We start from the raw sequence: 7981 nt of genomic DNA, 5'->3' as shown, positions 1-7981 counted from the left end.
TTCTTCAAATTTTCCCCAAGCACGTTCGTTAATTGCAGCCATAACGGGTTTATCCTTTTATCCACTTTTGTACCTTTTACATTAATGCGCCCCATCACGTTTCAACGTTTGGGCAGCGATTTCCGGCTTAGTGAAAATTTTAGTGCAATTGTGTCCATATGTTTTCTTTTACCAAGAAAAATCAAACTCAATAAACCAAATTGAATTGTTCCTTGTCCTCCGCGGGAAATAGGTTAATCATTTCAAGTTGCAAGAATTCAGGGGGACGGGGGCCTTGTCACCTTGTGTGTGTAATTTGCCACCTACTGTGCAGTTGTTAACATTCCTGAGGTCTTACAAAGTGTATTGTGTGTCAGGTTCACGAACCTCTGGTCAAACATTCTTTGTTTGAGCTCGCCTGGTGGGCTGATTGTGAACCGGGATTGGTGTTGATCGTACGAACGTGATTTCTACCGTGATTTTGTGAAACCTGAATTCAGTTTACATCTTTACGTCACGTGTACACAACTCAAAGTACGTCAACCCATATTTCAAATCACATTGCAACAGAAGTTTGAGTGATTGATCAAAAGCTATATTTCCCACCGTTTTGCGCCCGTTGTTGCGCTTGATTTTGTTTTGACTGTTCTGAGCACTTGGTCCCAAGTTTGATTTAACGGAGTTATAGTTTGCCAATTTATGTTGATGAAGTTATAGTTTTTTACGTACTATACCAGTTGGACGGTAACTTTGTTCTATGTGGCAACCTGGTGGACAAAACATTTGTTCAGTGTTATCTATTTCTATATGCGCGCTGTCTCTGTCGACTTAAAATATGTCTTAAAACTACCACAATGTTAGTATTTTTTACACTTACGTAAAAAATATTGATTGCCCCTTACAAGTTTTTAAAACTACCTTTCACAATATAAACCATTGTGAATCATTTGCTGTCTGTGAGCTAGACGAATACCGTTGTTGAAATGTTGTTATTTTATCTTGTACGCAACTGAAGCTACTGATATAATCCCAAGCAGTCCCTTCAGATTTAAACATTTCACTGAGACTGTAAATCATTTCGGATGTTATTCAATATTTTATCCTAATCGGCGAGATCCAAATAAACGTGATGAAAAATCCACCCCCTGAAATCCCTGGGTTATTTTCCTTGAACCGTAAAACGAATATGACACCCACCCACCAACGTTTCAACCCTCCCCATAAACCACTAATTCTGTGATTTGTTATTCCAACAAACCGCTATTTGTCGTCACCGGAACCAGACGATTGTTTTGATTTTCTTTTGATCCAATTATAAGTTTCATTCTTGTTTCCACCCAACTCGTAATATGAACCAAACTTCCTCTTTTGTGTACTTGTCTTACTTATAATCCCTATTTTTGTTGTTTTCCATGAGTGGTCTTCGTTTAATGTTGCTGCGAATTTGTTTTACAATTGTACTCTAAAAACATGCTGTTAAGCGGAAACTTAAGCATAAATTATCTAAAACTGTCAAATTTAAATTTGTTGTTTGTTAAAACGAGTTAAAATGTACTAACTTTAGGCGATCCCTTTCAAGGGTTTATAAGTCGATTATATAACTTTGAGCCCAAATAATCGTGTATGTATGCTTTGACTTTTGTGTAGTAATAATATCTCTTTGCATTTGGGTGAAAATTTCATGCAATGTTGGTGATGCAATTGTCATCAGACGCACTAATGATACCTTGCAGCGCTGGAAACAGTGGGCACTATTTGCATGTAAGTTAGTATTTCCAATATTTCTTGACTTTTCGTTGAAACTCGTGCGATGTGTGTGTGTGTGTGTGTGTTGCCATTCCACACAGTTCAAGCTCGTGTAAAAATAAAACGAAAGTTGTTTTTCTCAACTTTCAACGAACCCTCAGAAGCACGCGTGAAGTGTTGAGAGCCACGTCATCACTCCGATCGAGCATAGAAACCTCAAACGTGAGCAGAGAGCATTGGCACGCTGTCGTGTTTGCCCTAAGGATTAAAACTTCGCACAAGCTTTGGGGATCAGCGCGAATCCGGCATAGTACACGTGCAATGTATTGCAATATACCAGGGCCCGAGCACTTAACGCCAAATCATAATTGCAGGTGGAACGGCTGCATCTGTTTAATTATCCCCCTTGCTAGCTCACGGGGACTCTAGGTTTTGTTCAAAGCACTTTTTGTTGCCACCGAGGCCCTTCTGACAGCAATCAGTCAACACTGACGTAAGATTTGTTTCTGAACCGGTCAAAAATGCCTTGAAACATTTTTGGGTTAGTGTTGTTGAGCGAATACGGTTCAATTCCATCCACGTATTGTTGCATAAGTCCTTTATACTGTTTTTATGGTAATAAAGTATAGTTTGTAGTGAAATCAATCCATACAGTCGCAGTTTTCCGGTGATTAATGTTCTCTACAACATAAACCAATACCTAATTTATAAAACTCCTGGGTCAAGCAAAATCAACCGGTTTTGATGTTGGTTTGATTTTGCAACTGTGTTTCAAACTAACAGCTTGTATCACTGTGAAGCGTCTGCCAAAAAAACGTTTGGACTTCCGTTCTTATTATTCATTTCAATGCTTTCCACTTGGTGTTGCAGTCTTGGCCACTTAAGTACTTTTTCAAATGGCAAGGAGTTGATGGAGCGCGTTGGGTATTGAAACTATTAAGGATTAAAATCTATACATCTATATTAACATCGCAACTTATGTCAAATTGATGTCCGGGATCAGTCTGATTGGTCAGTTCTACTCGAGCATGACGACACGTGTGTGTGGTCCCGTGAGGTTACTCGGGGTCATTTCAAGATTTCTCGATAATGTTGTTACAGGATCTACAGCCCTGTCTACATAAACACCTGACTTTGTGCAATGCGGGTGGCAGAATAAGTCATGCGAAGTTAAACACGAATGTTAGAACAACGCCAACTTTTGTCATTGGCAGGAAACAGAAAATGTGCGCAAAACTTTCGATTTGTTTGATTGTTTCGGGGTGAGCAGACACTTTTTTGAAAAATTTATGGCTACCTCATGATTCAAATTAGCCTCTGGAATTTGAAAAAAAATTCAAATGACACGCAACAAGGCAATGTGTATATATTTACCGCATTGTGGACGGATGCTATGTTATTTGTTCCATCTGTATTGTCCACATGTTTTTTCTTATAATTTTGACTTGTGTTGGTTTCAAAACTCCACATAACCTAATTATAGATCAGTTTATATTTTTTTCTCTTTCTAATCAAATAAAAAAAGAAAAAAATTCCGGACAAAACAATTTTTGTTTTTATACGACTCTTCATGCATAACAATGATAAATAATAAATAACAGAATCCTCCAAACAACAATATTTCAAGGCAACTCCATCAACACCGAGTATTATGATAAATATAGTTTTGGGCTTGCGCGGCTTATTCACCCTATATGTCACAGTTGGCACACGCTGCGCATGTCTTTTAACGAGCCGTTAGCAGTACAACAACAAACAAGCGGAGACCACACAGGTACTCGATATAAACATCCACATGGTGAACTGACTATACCATTTTCTCCCCCTTCTACCTCAGTCTATTAATAACAATACAATGTGTGAAAAGCTTCGATGGTGGCCTGCGTTATTCTCTATCTTATTCAAACCTCTCGCGTTCAAATGTATTCATGATCATGTCGTTGATTCTGCTGCTTTATATATAGACTACCCGACGTTTTGTGCTTGACAACACAGTGAATGAATGTTAGATAAGAGATCTTGTTGTGAGAATAATCATAATTGTTACGGGTTGTGAGATGAGCGTTTGTGAAATGGTTTCGACTTCGGCATGTCGCTTTTTAATGTCGTTTGGGCCATTATATTTTTCACAAAGAACAAATTATTATTTACAAATAAGGCGCTGTTGATGCCTTCGTCTTAATATACATCTGTTGGGGCAAGGAATTTCAAAGTACAAACAAAGTATTGCAGCATGTTATATAAACTATCAACCGAAATTGTCTATGTTTAAAACAGCAAGATTTTAGGCTCTACTTATTTATTTTGCAAAATAAATTAGGTCCAATAAAAATACCAAACCATCCACCGTGTTAAAAAATTAATTAAGTTTATGCAACTGTTAAAACTCAGCAAAAAGCCGCCCAATCGGTCACATGAAAATAACCTTCCCAAACACTTCACTACGTCGTGGCACGTGACCTTTTAGCGACTGTCCACAACCGATATCGGTTACAATTTCACGGCTGCTGGAGAAACCAAAGCTGAAACCGTCACTCTAAATTCACTTCACCGAGAAACCTATCAACCGAATTTGTTGACCTCCAGGCATCTTCACGAGCTTGCATTTCACATTTACAGCTTCCCGGGGATTGCAAGTCGCACCTGTCAACGCGTATGAAACCCCAGAGCGATTGGTTTCACCCTGGTTGGTGTCAAACGTATCTGATGTCGTCGTGAACCGGTGTGCGCGTAACCAGGTGGGATTTCTCAACGCGTGCTCCGGTTCAAATCATGACGACATTTCGACAGGGGTGGCGCCCTTTGTTGACCCCCCGAGCCACGGTTTGTTGCAAGGCAAATTTATTTGACCAGAAGGTTGCCATGGACACTTGCAACGTCAAGCGCGCGAATCCCTCGCGATACGTTAGTTTCAACACGTGTCTCGCACGCCATTGTGACGTCATAGATAGGTTAACGCGCGACGTTCTAGTGACAGAAATGGCGGGGTTACCGAGCGTCAAGTGCACGATGTTGTATTGTTTTTCGTTCTAAATTTTACGTTGCAAATTGCTGACGACGGTGCCTGTCAATCAAGCAGGTGAAAGCTGAAATCACGTGCGAAGTATTTGAAGTATTCGGTGGCTTGTTAACTGACGTGAGGTAAGACGGTGAAAAAGGACGAGAACAACAGAGAAGCCCTGTTTGGCTGGCAATGGCAAAACACATTAAGCGTCGGCGGTCGACTTCGCCCCCAAACAAATTAGCACCAGTTGCAGTAACACCAAAAAGCAGCGCTAACGTCTTGCTATCAACAAGTCGAAACTCCCCAGCTCTTGTTATCCGCCAGCTTTGCTTAAGTAGCTGAAATTCCGGCGTGTTTTTACAGCCCGAGCCGCGCCGCTTTCCTCCAAAGCTAATTGGACTTAATCTGGTTTTAATTCCTTAAGCGAGGCTTATCAAAGTGGCCTGTTTGTGCACCCCATTTACCACCCGAGTGAGGCCTTTGCCCCAGGCTAGACGCCCCAGGACCCCGGACCCCAGCGTAGTTCAATTACCCACCAGTGAAGCTTGTGAAGTCTTGAGTAATTTGCACGAGAATTTTGTTAATTTTTGGGCGCCTAGGTACAAGAGAAGCACGCGGGGTTGAGCGCTGGCGCATGCTTATGTGGGTAATTGGCGAACTAACTGATCGAGATCGCATGTTACCCGGCTTAGTGGTTGCCGCCTTGTTCCTGAAACACTGGAGTTGAGTTGCACGTCGTCCCTACAGCTCAGGATCAAGCAAAAGTCGCCATTTTTATTTGCAAATTTTCCCAATCCATCAACGCGGCAAAAAATAAACCTACTTAAATGTAGACTGATGAGGCCATGTTGTTTAAGGCGAAATTGATATCAACAAGAATCCGTATTAGGATATACACAAGACTGATTCAAGTGCGCTGAAAGTTTTAGCAGTGATTCGGCAATAAATGATATCAAATACCATCATGACAACGCGTTAAAAAACGTTAAAAACAACAACCTTACTATACCACGTAAACTATACCGAGTTTTCTATAAAGTCTCATATTAAATCAGTAACCACGAGGTCACAAAAATCGCTCCCTTTAGAGATTACCCTTTTGTATCAAACGGATGTTGTTTATAATACGAATATGACCATGTGATTAATATGTTTAATTGTTGTTGTAACCGCCATGTTTGGAATGTTCGACTTACTAGGCAATAACTCGTTACATCATCAGTAATATAATGAAGCAACACTAGATCTGGAAAAATTTATTCACCTAAACTGTTTTGTGTTAGTGAATAGTTGGGAGACAAAATCTTGGCACTGACAAGAAAACTGTACGCAAAAACGCATACAGTCAAACTTCGATACTATGCCACCCTTTGGGACCGAGAGAAAGTGGCATAGTAGTGAGGGTGGCATAATAGCGAGGATTGTTTTTAAACATAGCCTTGTGACGTGACTTGTACTGTAATGCCACGTTGTGTTGTACGATTATAATTTATTACAGTATACAGTATAATTTATTACAAAAATACGGATAGATCGTGCCTTGAACAAACAAGATCTGTTAGTTTTGCCGTGACACATGCACAAAACGGCGTTTACATAACTCGCTGCAAAGCCGTGAAACCTCTCAACATGACCACATTTGTTCATATTGACAAAACTCACCCATTGATTTTTTCTCGCCTGTGTCTTGCCGCATGGCGTACTACTAATTAATAATATCTGTCCGTTTTGATCCGTTTAACCTCATAATTACCAGGAGAGAATTTCATGTCGTACGTGTTTAATTAAGTTTATATCGCTTGTTCAAAAATAACGACACAATTGCACTGAACAATCAGAAAGCTGGAAATAGCTGCCCAACGTTGAAACGTTATGGAGTGCACAAAAGCGGATAATGGCTGAACGCGCTGTGTTATTCTATTCTCTTAGGGCAGGGGCGGGCAACATACGGCCCGCGACGGGATTTTGAGCGGCCCGCAGACAGTTTCAGGTCTTGCATGATAATGTGGCCCGCGGCCACGGTCTGCCGCATTCCCCCACTACTTGCCTACTGCGTCAAATTACAGTTGAAACGGACAGTAACGCTCCCCAATAGCAAAAACTTTCCCGCCGTTGTTACCATTGCACCATACGTCCATTGTTACGACATAACTGCCATGTGTGTGGCCTGCTTTCACGGTTTCTTTTGTTTCCACACGTGTTCCCTAGTTAGTGTTTCAGCAGTATCTAAGTCTGTGGTGTATGCATTAAATTTGCTGTGGGGAATAATTTTATGTTATATCAGTAAGATTGTTTGGACTGTATTGTATTTGTGATGTTCTTGAATGTATTTGGTTTAGGTGGTCAAAAATCCGTTTTAAATCACTGGATAAATACACGATTAATGTGTCGATTCAGGAATCCGGCCCGCCAAGTACTTCATTTTCCTATATCAGGCCCGCCCACTGGAGAAGTTGCCCGCCCCTGTCTTAGGGCAAAACCCCATGTCGTGTTTCACAATCACAGTGTGATGATTGTCGAGTTATGCGCAGATGCCACGCTGTTCCCCAACCTGTTGTTTTAAATGCGCCACGACCATTTCTGCAGCAACAACATCGACATTCCGCGCAAATCAAACTCACGACACCAAGTTTACAAATCGTGACGGCGGCGAAAAATCAACCGCAAGCCGGCGGAATTTGTTTTGTCAAGCCGGTGTCGGTGTGCAGTCATCATCGGCACAGGGGCAACCCTCCTAACATCGCTCATTATTTCAAGCTTGATCCAATTCCTTCTCGATCCGCTTAAACGCAAATCCTCCGATCTCGCTCTCACCACCACACTCCGCCTGTCAATCACCTGCGTGTGGTCTCTGTTACGTCACAATCACAGCTCTGGTGGCATCGCGCGCTGTGTTTGTTTGTGCGCGACGCTTAGAATCACTGCTAATCGTCGATTTGCGGAATCGTCGCCGCATTATCAACCAGTCGCGCCACAACTACGCCAGTTATGTTCGATGTAGTTTCAGCGCTCAGAGTCGATGTTCGCTGAGTCAACAACGGTTTAAGTTGCGCTTGCTTGGCACGAGTTCAACTTTCACCCCTATTGGACCCTTAAGCTTTTCAGAAACTCGGAAAATTTTGAGTGGAATTTTAATAGTTTGTGTAACCTGAAATTTTAGTTCTTTTAAACGTTGAACATTTCGTTTTTTTTATTTGTCTCAGTTTCCAAACCGCATAAAAATCCAATCCCTTATACTTTATGACACTTACG

Source organism: Phallusia mammillata, chromosome 2 (genome assembly GCF_965637545.1).
Source record: "Phallusia mammillata chromosome 2, kaPhaMamm4.hap1.1, whole genome shotgun sequence".
NCBI classification, from domain to species: domain Eukaryota; kingdom Metazoa; phylum Chordata; class Ascidiacea; order Phlebobranchia; family Ascidiidae; genus Phallusia; species Phallusia mammillata.
The sequence above is the reverse complement of the archived record's forward strand: the minus strand, read 5'-3'. Positions refer to the sequence as shown.